At 26.5% G+C, this 14,579-nt stretch overlaps 1 pseudogene; it reads right to left on the bottom strand.

Moving 5' to 3' along the window:
* Positions 1 to 13,120: 13,120 nt before the first annotated feature.
* LOC113380983 lies at positions 13,121 to 13,763 on the bottom strand (annotated as a pseudogene).
* Between the last annotated feature and the right edge of the window lie 816 nt (positions 13,764 to 14,579).

The raw sequence follows: 14,579 nt of genomic DNA, 5'->3' as shown, positions 1-14,579 counted from the left end.
CCTTTTTTTGGCTATAGATATCATGGTCTTATAAACATACTAAAATGTTACGGCCCTACGATAAATAGTTTAATGTTCAAAATTTGTCAAAAGTTGAGCAAATATTCTAGTGCAAAGTTGCTTTTGTGATGTGATGAGTCAAACATTATCAATTCATTGAAACTTAAAATAATAAGCTACAATTTTAGGGCATACAAGCACGTGTCTGTGCAATATAATTAATATAATTGCAATTAATTTAAATGTATTTGAGAAAATTCCATTCTAAATCGCAAATGTTTAGATTTAATTGAAAGCCATAACTTATTTTAGAAATAAATAGTTAAAAGATTTATCTGAATATCTAAATTTCAATTTCGATTGATTAAGTCAATTCACACACATTTCGGGAAGTTCATGAACTTGCCTTAAGTCCAAATGCTACTTTCAACTAGTTTATAAAAATGCAAAGACGACATTCAGAACAGAGTAATTGAACAACAGTCATAGTTGTGAAAAAGAATAAAAATATTAGAGCTAAAAGATGCAATTAAAATTAATACACATAAAAAAGGTGACCATCCTGATCATAAGTTCTTAATCCAATGTATGATTGCTTTCATATAATTTGTAGTCTTAGTCTTAAACAAGACTAAAACTGAGACGCAAAACGTATGGAACTGTAATATTTTTTTTAATACCATTATACAAATTAATTCATACAAAAATGGTTATATAAACTGTTCCCAGATCTTCGTTTATATTTTATCTAACTCATTTTTGTTGGAGTTATGATCACGGAATAACGTTTCGTTGTCATGCAAATGATGGCGGTTTAATTAAATCGCTTTTGTTTAAGAAAAACCCGGAAATTTTCTTTAATATACGAAGTTTGAAATAATCGTTTTGGTTAAAATATTCAAAATTTATATATATATATATATATATAATAAAATAAATATGTCTTACCAAATAGAAAACAAATATCAAATGCAATAGAAGAATAATTGTAGTAACTCACCTGAAACAGAGAGAAAAATATATTAGCAAATATTAATGACAAATTATTTTAAGCTTAAATCTATCTCATATAGCTGTTTATAAAATATTTTATTTAATATAAATAATATTTGTGTCAAATTTTAATATTAACATATAATTTTCAACAAAATTTTACTAAATATCTATGATAAATGTTATGTGTTTAAAACACTCATTAATTATTTTGTATCTGCATTCTAAATCAAATTGCCATATGGTTTCATAAATCAAATCATATATGGCATGTTAAACGATAAATATTTTATTTAAATTGACAAATCTTATGATAAATTAAATTATGGAAACTTAATAAAACGTACAAATAGTGCATCGCTGACAAATGGCAATAAATAAATATAAATAACTAAATATTTGATCTAAACAAGAATTTTTGTAAAATCCAATCTATTAATACCAAAGTACAGTTAAGTAAAATATTTCTAATTTTTTTATGTAATGAATTGATTCCGCAAGTAAAAATTAAATGATATTATTTTGGTAATTTTTTATCGAATAGATTTAGATGTTTTTTGTTAGAGAATAATTCATTTACTTCAAAATTACTCAAAATCGTATCTATGATATTAAAATTAAACTGCACAATGTAGAATTTAAATTGTAGATCATACATAATTTAAAATAAGTTCTTGCTATTTTCTAATCCGGTTCTTATAAAATCAGATATTTTAATTTTTTTGAATTATTACTTCTCGTAATGCAATATATGCGAAGATATATCTTATATTATTAAAATTTGTTAATAAAATATATCTTTAAAACAATCATAAATAATTATTATATTAAATTATACAGTAAATATTTCGGATAACTATAGCAAAAATGGATCATGCAACATTATATGAAATATTTATAAAAAATACTAAGATCAGTCAAAAGTTAAAGAGTTACTCATTGATATGTAGCCAATAGTATTATTATAATATTATTTGTCACAATAATAATAATAATATTTCTTGTCACTGTAAGTTTTATTTTCTAGTTTTAATATTACCTATATTTTATTTACCAACTGTTTTGGCAAAGCCCATAACCCCAGATTATTTAGGCCTAAGAATATAATTCACATAATCGTAAATGTCATTAAACTGTGCCATATAAGCCATGTAAATACGCATTCAATTAATTAGCTGTACATAGGGAGCTTCTGTTAAAGTTAAAATATATTCTTGTAACACGTTCAGTGCTAAGCCTGAATGTAATTAAATATTTTATTACTATAATAATTTCGCGAAGTCAACGGGCAGAACGCTACGCATTTGGATATAATAATTAGTCGAAGAGCTAACCAAAATAATAGGGCTATCTTTACTTAAAAACACTTAAAAAAATTAGGAATAGATTTGTATGGTAGCTAGTTTCTTATAAAACTGTTAAAGCTTTAGATTTTATTATTTAACCTCTAATTCTCTTTTTGCAAAAATTGCTCTTTCCCAATTTGTGTACTGTTTGTGCGCATCGGGAAATATTTGTACAATGTGACAATAGGATGGGATGCACAAACATTGACAAAAATAAATTGTTTTTTTCATTACGATAAAATTCATGCTTTATCATAAGATCAGGCAAATATAAAATAAAATTAAAATTTAATATTGATTTGATGAGTCATTTCAATCTGATGTAATTTAGACCTTTAGAAAATCGATATCACTACTGCTTGATATCAGCTGCACTAAATGGGTTTCGAACCTGGATCATTCTGGATGTCTTTTCAATCAATTACATAACAAAATTATCTCAAAATATGTATTGTATGTATATATACAAAAATGTTCTCTGCATAATTTATTTTTATATATCATTTTTGTATTATAATTGTTTTAATTTATTTTGACCATATAATTCTACTTTTTTTTCATTTTATTACATATATGAGTAAATATTTGTAGATAGGTGATTCTCATTTTTAATTGAAGAATTTATAAACTTGGGCTTCTTGCAAAATAAGCGTTACGTCTTTTGTAAATATTATATAAATAAAGCCCAAACTCAAATTTTCCGTGTCAGATCCTTCGACAAACATAGTTTATAGCGGTGTTTGGGCTCTTTTAATTAAATGTTTTTCTGTGTAAATTTGTACTTTTGTAAATTGAACTTCGAGGCGCAAACAGACAAATACGTGCGTTCATTAGAGGTGTTTATATTTTTGTAGGGAATTAGTATAACCAGTCATTGTAGTTAAATAAAATTATTTATTTCGTAACATTTTTGCAACTGATGATTAAATATCATAAATTATTATTAATATTTACACTTTAATTCAATATAAAATTTGAAACCGCATATTTTGATTAAATTTAATAAATCAAAGTGAATTTCATATGAATCGTGACTAAATTTTCAAAATCTATCAATATACTATTTGTATTGAATTTTTCTGTTTTTACACGATACGTGTTTTGAATTAAATATTTAATTGATCACATTAATCAAAGTTTTCAAAAAAATCGAATTTTCACAAAATTGCTAATTTTCAAAAAATATTAATAAATTACAAGAATTTTAAAACTACCAAACAATTCAAAAGTTTTCAAAAAGTCAATTTTTCATAACACAACATTTTCGAATATCACCACAAGGTTCATCTTGGTTGAATTAGGTTTTGTTTAAATACATATATATATTTACATCTCTTGTAAACATACACATACGTAGTGAATTATTGAATGACCATTATCTGAAAAGTGAATAAATTTACGAAACTTACTATTGAATTTATCTGTTATTATTTAATATATTCTACAAGTTCAGTATTTAGTCAATAAAAATCAATCATTAAAAGAATCAATTTTTTCGGGATCGTAATTTTTCATAGATATCGTGTAAAAGACATCGATAAAAATAGTTGTTTGTAAAAAATTCTTGATTTATAGCATTGCATGACTATACATTCTACAAAATCTGTATGTTTTTCTTCTAGAAGAATAAAAAAAGACCAAGCATCAGGATGCAATTTCTAAATTAGATTAAAACTCCAGATTTCTCGCTAAAGTATAAAATTGAACAGTTGTATGGAAATTCATTCATTATATTATTTTAGTGCTCAATCAATTTTATGTATTATAATTAATATGCATTAAATATTTTTAGTAAAACTTCAGTAGTAATTAGACATTATTCTTGTCATATCTGACAAGACCTTTCTATTATTAATTTAGAGCACTGTGAGGCATATAATTCACACTCTAAAATTTTCATTTTTTTCAAAAGGAATATGAATGCATTAAGCTGTCGTATGCAATTTCTATAAGCTAAATTGTATTTCCGAATTCAAAATTCATTTTTGTTATTTTTTTTTTTTTGAAAATATATCCAACAGCTGCACGGATAATTACTGTTTCATTTGTGTGAACAATCAATGATATGTTTGTATTAAAATTACTTTTCATTGGAATATCTTTAGTACTACTTTATAAATTACTCTCCATTCTTATGATATCTGATTCAAAAATAATGTATTGCTATTCTCAAAAATGCATAAACGTGCCATAATGCCACATGGGAATTTTTCCTGTCGCATTGCACTACACTAAATATAACTCCATTCGCAGCAGAATGTTTTTATCTATATTCTGAATCATTTATATTATTCCCCGACATCTTTTCCGTGACTTCAAATACGAGTTAAGGTTTTGGCATCAAGACAAAATATCAAGAAAATGATAAAAGTTAGCTACCATACTTATATAATATGAGAGTAAATATGAGAACTTTTCGATATAAATGACAGCGTTTAAATTTGTATTGTATTTGATAATGGGATGCCCCAAAATATTGCTATATTGAGAATAAAAAAATCAATTTTAATTTTATTGTTTATTTTTTATCTCAAATATTTCGTTACAATACGGGAAGCAATTTGCCTTAAGGCACAACACTATAAACCTTAAAATTTTTTGGTTTGTTGGGGCTTTTGGAATATTCCTTCATTAATTTTATGCAAACAAAAATAGCAAAAAATAGAATAAGAATGTGCACGCTATATGACTTGATAAAATGTCCTTTATGCAAATAGTACTAAAATAGATTAAAAATTAGCATTCGCGATGATAAAATGCATATGAGACACTTTCAACTCATGGAGTGATAAATGATTTTCAAAACCGAATTAAACATTATCCAAACAAGCTTTAGAATATCTAAATACTCGGATATATTATATCTAAAACTTGCTGGAACAGAACTCTCATGTATATTATTTGCTTTGAGTTAAATATGCGTTCACTTTGTTCTGTTTACTAACCGACATAAATTTTGCAAACGTTGTTAAGGGTAGAAACTGTGCTGCATTCAGAAATATAATTTTGCATAGGAAATCAAAAGGCTAATGTACATTACATGAAACTGTACATTATTGAAGTAACGCTTTTCCAAATATTGGCTTGAATTGGATAAAAAAATGGATTAGCCTGACACAACTTGGATTTTTTTTTGTTATGAATTTTTGATGATGATTTTGTAACTGTGAACTTTTTTTCCAAAAATCATTCCATGTGCCTTTGTCTACTATGTTCCAAAAAGTAACCAGTAACCACCTACCATCTTCCATTTTGCATATAGGCAATTTTCTGACCACTTAAAATAATTTACGTGAATAATGAATGACTTGAGGACATTTGCGTGAAAACTTCTCGGATACTATGGCCAAGTTTGTTAATTAATTAGATTTCTAGCGAACAAGACTTGTTCTACTACACGTGTTATAATAAGTAAGACGAAGACACCATCATGGGTAAAATATTCATCTAAGTAATATTATATATACTGCGAAAGTTTAATTTTATTTAAATAATAAAGATATCATTCATAAGAGATTATATTTGCATATTATTATGATTTGAAACTCGGAGTAGACCCTTATTTGCTATTAATTATTCTGTACTTAGTATATTTGATTTGTAGATTTGAATAATGTGATTCTAGACTATTATTATAAATGATTTAGTAAACTTTTGAAAATCTATGTAGTTATTTTTAATACAATTTTTGAAAACTGAACAGCATGCAGATATGCAGATATTTATGTATGAAAATAACGAATATTTAATCTTTCAATATGGATACTGTTATTTTTATTTCATAAGCTAAGATCAGCAAAGTTTCACTTCAGATATTGGTTGTTGATTTTTAAATCAAAAATCCATTTATATTTCAAGAACCTTCAAAAGAAATTATTGTGTATCCAACATCTTTGGATCAATTGATATCTTTTTGCGAGAGCAATATGAAATATTGACGAGTTTTCTTCCAGAACCTACGTGTGTATCAAGAATAGAAATTTAATAATTTTATTATGTCATATAAAATAATAAAATTCAATATAATAATGTAATGTCAGCAAAATACAATGTTGGTTATCTCAAAAGCATGATTCTATTTCAGCAAACTATATATACATTTTTTTATTTTATATGGTTTTATTCACGTTTTAATAACTTATTTCTATTATTGCCTATTAATTACAGAACTGCAATCTAAATAAAGATTTTGTACTATAATTGGTGCAATGAACTGATTGGTTATAATCAGCACATTTCCATTTAATCGATATTCAATGGCTAATTAATGCCTAGTTGGTAAAATTGCTGACGCTGAATTACATAATTTATGTAAACTATAGAATGAGTTTATAGTTCACAATAAAGTTTCTAAATAGTTTTTTTTTGCATTATTGACTTTTAATGCGGAGGTAATATTTCAACATTATGTCAAGAAAGTAATAATTCTGTATTTAGCCAATAAAGCCATAAAATAATATAATTATGACTATTATTTTTTTGCATAACCTTTATCAGTTATTTATTTGCATTACCTTTGCAACAAAAACAAATAAAAAAGAGTGCAAGTAAGGTTCACATGCGATTGAAGTAAAACTTATTTGCTACTGTACAAGATGGCATTTAAGTAAAAATAAATACATCATATAACAATTTTGAATCATTTTTATCAGTAATATGGTAACACACGTGATGCACAATGATTTATATGCAAGTTTATACAATAATAAATTATAAATTATATGTTTATAATAGCATTAAAAATATGTATAATATTTAGAAACAATAATGTAATTAAAGTCATACTTCAAATATGACGTGATCAGTTTGTCATTGTAATTAGCATTTAGAATTGAATTTTCATTAGAGAAATGAAGTAATTGCTGATTATATTAAATCGTGTTTGAAGAACTTTATGTAATTAAAATTAACATACATTCATTTACTGCTTGTATTATTATTCTATATAATAATATAGGCGATATAATCTCATTCTTTGGACAACTAGAACGTCTGTCTAGTCGCGTCTAAAGAGGTTTGACTTCGAAAATCCAATAAAAATAAGGTTCCACGTTGATACTTTGTACAAGTTCCAATATAAAAAATCGTTGATTTATAATGTACCAAAGTCGATTGACCCAAAATGGAAAAAACTTGAAATACCAATCTATTAATTGAATTTTTATAATTACAAAGTAATTGATAACTAAGTCATTAGTATACCACTTAATCAGATACAAAGTAATTCTTAAAATTAATGGTAATGTATAACATTCGAGACATATAATGAAAATCTAAACAATTCAAAGTATCATTGATTTATGAAATTATTCTGAATTTCAGTATCCCATCCATTAATTGTATTTTTGCAATCACAAAGTAATTAATCACCAAATCATCATTATACCATTTAATCAGAAACAAAGTAATAATTAACTTTGCCTGTAATGGATTACACTCGAGTCAAATAATGGTAATTCGGGTCCCGATTGAATTTTAATATATGTAACGAGGCCAGCCAAAGTCTATTATACAAGAAAGCCAAAGAGCAATGTACATATCGGGATCGCTTAATGGATCTTTATTTTGTTTGCACATAATTCGGTTATTGAAGGCGAGAAAATCGGAATTCGGAGACGACTTACTCGCCAAAATAAACTCAGGGAGTTATTATAAGAATTTGTTTTTATGTTAAATTTTTGGGCGAATTTGTTCGTCAAGTGGAATGGAATTGAATGATGGGAATGTATCTTTAAGAATTCTGTAGCTTTAAATGGTAGTCCAATATGATAATCTGCATGTTTATTTAAACAGAAATGTTTTGTTGCAAAATTATTTATCACATATCTAATTATAGAAATTTTTCTTTTTTTGTTGTTTTTCAGGAAAAACAATGTTCATCATCACGTTCGTCATATTAAAGTCTATTTGACCACCAGCCAAGCCCAAAATTCTTGCACAAGGTTGAAAGTTATACTGATTTAAAACCGTAAAAATTAAGGCACGATACTATGCACTACTAGTTTACATTTTAAATAGCTAATGAAAGATGCAAAAAAATAGTTAGCAGTTGTGCTTATAATATCTAGCTTGAGAATATAATATTTTCATTCAATAGAATGAAATTCGCTAAACAAGTTTCACGTGCATTGTTTATCCTCATCCAACGATAGACAGTTACATATTCTCTGGTAACTGAATTATTTCAGTCTCATAATTGAATTTATCCCGTAAATTTTCAAGACTAACACAGCAAAGTACCATTATCATATTCTAGGGCAGCAGGCAGCAGCAGCAAAATGCTGCGTTGGCGGTTTATTAGAGAAGACCCAGAAATAGAAGTAGAAGTTTAGCGTCGAATACTCTCTTCGGTTGGTAAATTGTAAATTGAATACTGGCAATAAAATACAATTCGGGTTTCAATTTACTTTCAAAATACAAACTACAAACATTTTGAGCCTGATGCATCTGTGTATATACCATAAAAACATTTTTTATAAGAAAAAAATTTAATTCTGTCTGTAACAACTTCACTATATTGTAATGAGTTTTACCAATATGCTGAATTGAAATTGAATTACCATTTTTGGCATTTTTTTCTCCGTATCTTTGGACCGGCTTGCCTTTGCCAAAAACTAATCATCACGTCTCTTTATTAATAGAAATGGAATGTTTTTTGAATCATTCTAATCAGTTGATCCGAATTCTCAAAATCGTCGATAAAAAATGTATCCGCACACACATACACACACATACATCAATATTTTCTAAGGTATGTCAAAATGTTCAGAAACCTTTGAACCGTAAAGAAAAATTAAACTTTTTATTTTCGATTTTTTGGCGATTACTATAACTTACAATGCAATTGAAATTTATTTATATGAAAGCAAATTTAGAGAAATTAATTTAAGATTTTTTCTCAGTACTCTCGTTACGAATAATTATTGTTAAATAAAATCTAGTAAAAGAGATCGATAGTGTCAATAAAATCCAGATTAAAATAAAAGAAAAAACCATGTTTAACAATCGATGTGTTAATTAAATCAAATCAGGATTAATTAAAAAATGAAATCAAAGTAGTAAAACCTCAAAAAACTTCTGTCAGTATCTGTATTTATAAGAAAAATAAATAAATTAAAGATATAAATATAAAATAAAAATATAAATAAAAAATTTAAAAGAAAAAAGTGTTTAGAAAAATCAATTATAAAGAAATTAATTATAATTGCATTAGATTTAACAAATTTTGCGACATTTTTTCTAAGAAGAGTTATTAAAAATTCATATTCCCTTTTATGGAAACGTACATTATGTTATGTAACATTCCAAAATGGATTATTTAAATTTAAATTTAAATTTCCTGCGAAATTGTACGTTTTAGTAATTTATAATATCAATAATTGATATTATATTATAAATAATTATAGCTATAGCTATGAAATATATACTTTAAACATTAAGATAATGGTTGATTATGAATCTTTGTTAAATATAATTAATATTTTCTTTAAACTATTGTATATATAATACTATATCAAATGGCATTCGTTTGGAGAAAAGTGTTTTATCATACTTAATCGCATCCGAACAGGCATTGTAGAAGAAATTTGTAAAAATCGTTAAATATATAGCGAAAATTTTAACATCAACTTTAGTTAATATATAGCGAAAATTTTAACATCAACTTTAGTTATAGTCATATTCGCACATCGGATTTCAAACTAAAAGTATAATTTTTGGTTGAAAACTATTCTAATGAAACTAAGGAAATATTGCAGCCAATAACTTCCTCGGTTGAACTTCTGCGGTAAAATTAATTTATTAGAGATATTTAGCATAAAGTAAAACTTTGCAGGATTTCTACTTTCCTTTGGGAAATATTCGGATACACTACTTGATAAAAAAAACTTCTTTATATAGCAACTTACAATCTACAACAAATCTACCTTACGATTTATAATTTATTCTCTGAAACCAAAAGTCAATAATAATTGTACCAAAATAATTAATTAATTCAGAACGTTCAGAAATGCAGAATTAATAACCTTTATAGATATCTATCAGTGCAGAAAAATAATCAAAAGTTGACCATTTTCGCCCAGTTCTGTATTCGCAATGTTCGTCATAAAACTTTTAGAGTCAAACAAGCGTATATTTGCATAAACTCTGTAGATTAATGTGCGTTACTGTATATTTGTTTGGTTATATACTCCGGATGGGCTTTGCCATTTGCTACTACTGGAAACAAATTAGGATCCGGAGTGCATGGCCCGGAGCTATGAATTTACGCAAATTCGAGCTAAAGCTACGGAATTGTAATCGAGTCTGTTTATCTGTATATATATATATATATATTATATATATATATATATATATATAGTGGTCATATACAGTGACCGCTGTTTTGTATATAATAAATTATAATTAAAATGATTTGTGCAAATATCGGTTTGAACATAATTACTCTCGAAAGACCATGTTATGATCTTCATCCATGGGGCTTAGTGAACAAATAAAACTATTGAACTAAATCTTAATAAAATCAGTACACTATGACTAATTTTACATGTTTTAATTGTATTCTTATTGATTCTTATTTAAGTACCTGTAAGGTAAGTTATAGTAATAGCAAAAAAGCAAAAATGAAAATTTTTATTTAATTTAATTTAATTTAAGATAATTTTTCACTTTAAAACGTTTAAAAAAAAGTTTAAAATAATAAAATAATTTTTAATACGGAAAGTACCAGCAATTTGCTTAAAGGCACGATGCCATATACTAATAGCTTTTTTCTAAAATTCTATTTAGAAGCATGTGCAACATATCAAAATTAAAAAGTAAAGAATATAAGCATAGATATTTTTTACTACAAAAAATAAAAAATAATCTAATTTTTTATTGTATTTTTTCTATAAAAAGTTATGTTAATTGCCAAAAAACGAACTATTATAATGATCTTCAAATGCTATTTACTTGTCTATTATATTGATAATTATTAGTTAGTTCAAAAATTACATAGATCTAACGATTATTATGTAACAATTTATCCAGAAAGTAGATAATTATCGATTTTTTATGAAAAATAATTTAATTTCTGAATGTTTCTAACTTTAAACTCCTTGTTGAACTTTGTTATTTTGAGGCTTTTCCTACAAAAATACAATTTGACCTTGAGCAATTATAATGTGAAAACGAAACCAATTACAACGCAACAAATAATTCATATGAAACAAACAACTATCCGACTATATTCGCTTAAACTCTCAGCTAATTTACCACTATTGAACGTAATTTTTCTGTTTCAAAAATTTGTCACCTGATCCTTTTTACCCCATTAACGAGTAAAATGGGATGGCCAGTAAGCAATCAGGTCAAATGTGTTAGTTTTAATTTTTAATGGATTTTATAAAATAATTCCTACATTATTTAATCACCGCAAAATATAAATTTTCTATGCACATTTTTACAAAGATAACACTGTATATAACCTTGATGTGGTGTTTTGTCAGAACTAATCGTAAGCCGAGTTAAAATAACAATTTAATTCATCTCTTGTCAAAATGTTTTTTTAGCATCATTTACTTTCATATTTACTATTTTGTATTGTTTATAACTTAGCCAGTATAAAAGTTTAGTTGGTTCTTTTTACCCCACCCACAATTTAAACTATTATAGAGGTTATTTAATAACATATGTTCAATCTAACTTAAAATAAACTATACATCTTATAAAACAATTAAATAAAGTATAATTCAATATTATACAAAGGTTTTATAAACTAAACAACAGTGATCACAAGCAAAAAACTGACAAAGAAAGAAAATACTTTTGTTATGAATTTTTAAACATTCCGGTTTGTCTCCCGATGTCATTTCTATCAATGACATTACTATCTTAAACTCCGAAAAATAAACACACAGTTTCGACAACTTGTTTAAGTTATCATGGTTATTAGTGTGTTTTACCATTTGTGATGTTAAAAAATATATATTTTATCAATGTGCACATACTCATACCATGGATTAATAATGGTTTCAAATACCATATTAGGATACATTTTTTTTAATTTTTATAGTTAATTTGATTACCACTGAATGATGGCTAAGATGCTAGCCGAAACGTATGGATTTTAAATAAATAAACTTAAAAAAAAAACTCTCATACTATTTTTATTGATGTTACGCCCGAATTTTAAACTCAAATTAAACATATATATATCAATATCAAAATCAAGACTAATCAAATATATATATATATATATATATAGATATTATTATAAATATATAAATATATATATATATAAATCTATAAATATATATATACTATATATATATATATATATTATATATAAATATATATATATATATTAGGGTGGTCCTTAAAATGGTCATTTCGAATTTCCTTGCTCCCAGGGGCTTAAATGGTTCCAATAGATAAAAACACATTCTCTGAAAGTTTTAGCTCTTAATATTAACGTTTAGATAGAGCGCAATTCAATCAAAGTTTTGTATGGAAATAGCATGGAAAATTTTTCAAAAATTTGAATAAAACTCATTCATTTGTCGCTAAGTTATACCTAAAACATTTTTTTTTAAATTTTCAAAATTTTTTCCATGCTCTTTCCATACGAAGTTTGATTGAATTGCGCTCTATCTAAACGTATATAATATAATAATATATTTTCGTGGTTTGATATATAATATTATACAGATAATATCCCAATGATGTAATAAAAGCTCAAAATAATCGTACATACATAGTCGCCATCTACATCGAAAGCTGCGGTTTGAAAACAAACTTACCAAAGCTCTGTTAGCCGAGGCGCGCTGTTTCTTCAGCAACCGGGTGAGCTTTTGCGTCCTCTGTGCGGAAGTCAAAACGGCATCACAATCTACATTATCCTCTTCATCGTCATCCAATATTTCCACCGTTATCATATTTTCACAACAAGGCCTTCTTGTCGGACTGTGCCGTGGCGTTACAGTCGACAGAGGAACAGTTTTCGCCACTAAAGTTTCACTGCGCACACTCCACGAACTGCCACCATACTTCTTCAAATTCATCAAATCTCCGATACTTCCTTGAGGATAAGTGCCAGAAGAACAAATACTTTTTGCAGCATGTGGACTGTGCGGTAAGGAGTTAAAACTTAACCCATAATGCATACTTCCTGCAGCAGATCGCACCAGATCCGGCAACGCTGCTGATAATTTATCCAGATCCGACATACTAGATCGACGTCTGGTCCTGGACGATTTTGGATCTCCGTTACCCACGATGACTTTTGAGAAGTTTCATCTCCTGGTGGTGAACTAAGTTCGATTGCTGATCTTCCTTGTTGAGGCATCGCGGTTGATCGGGATATTTCAGGAGCTGTTCGAAGTGTGAAAAGTCCTGCTTTTAGAGGAACAGCAATGCCCACTCTGTGCTATGGGTTTCTGCCATGTTTAGAATCATTTTTAAAGTCACTTGGATTAGTTTTGTTTAAAACACATTGTCAGTTTTTTTCACATACTCATTATCTCACTATACTAAACTTACAATTCATTTTTGCACTATACATTAATAGTTACTAAAGTATTAGTCATTTATACTTGTTTATCTATGGTATTAGTTACCACTCAAGTTAGTTAGGATATTAATTAATATCATTATTATATATTATATGTAACTAAAATAAAAAGAAATGCTATTAATATATTAATTAAAATTGATTTCGTAAGTTGTAAAATTATAGTCAGAATAACTGAATTACCATTGTTTTTGACGGCCATTGTTTAGGTTTTTCAAAATATTTTAACTTTAAGCTATTAAGAGACAATAAAATTTTAATAATGAACTAAGTATGATATCTATGAGTTTATATATTTATATGCATTATTAAAGAAACAATAATATCATTTTCTAAAGATACTTTGATGAAACGTTAGATACAGCTCTCGAGAAATGTTAGTCAAGTATTACATTAACTATTGAAAAATATAACTATTAAATAATATGTATAAATAAAAAATGTTCATTTTAATGTTTTTCTATGTTGAAATGTATGGCACGAAAAAATTTTGATAAATTACGTGTTTTGAATAGACTTTAGCATAGAAGGTCAACCATGATAAGACCAGCCGACTGATTCGTAATTGCCAATTATTTCAAAATTAGGTTACGGTTTCATTTTGCTACATTTTTAGGCAATTCGGCGCCATTACCACTGTACCTAATATATAGATAATATACTAATATAAAAAAATCTAGTTTTTAATA

Source organism: Ctenocephalides felis, unplaced genomic scaffold (genome assembly GCF_003426905.1).
Source record: "Ctenocephalides felis isolate EL2017-DRISC unplaced genomic scaffold, ASM342690v1 CF-g0.4_SCAFFOLD_02509, whole genome shotgun sequence".
Lineage (NCBI taxonomy): Eukaryota > Metazoa > Arthropoda > Insecta > Siphonaptera > Pulicidae > Ctenocephalides > Ctenocephalides felis.
Note: the sequence above shows the minus strand (reverse complement) of the source record. Positions and strands in the feature narration are given on the sequence as shown.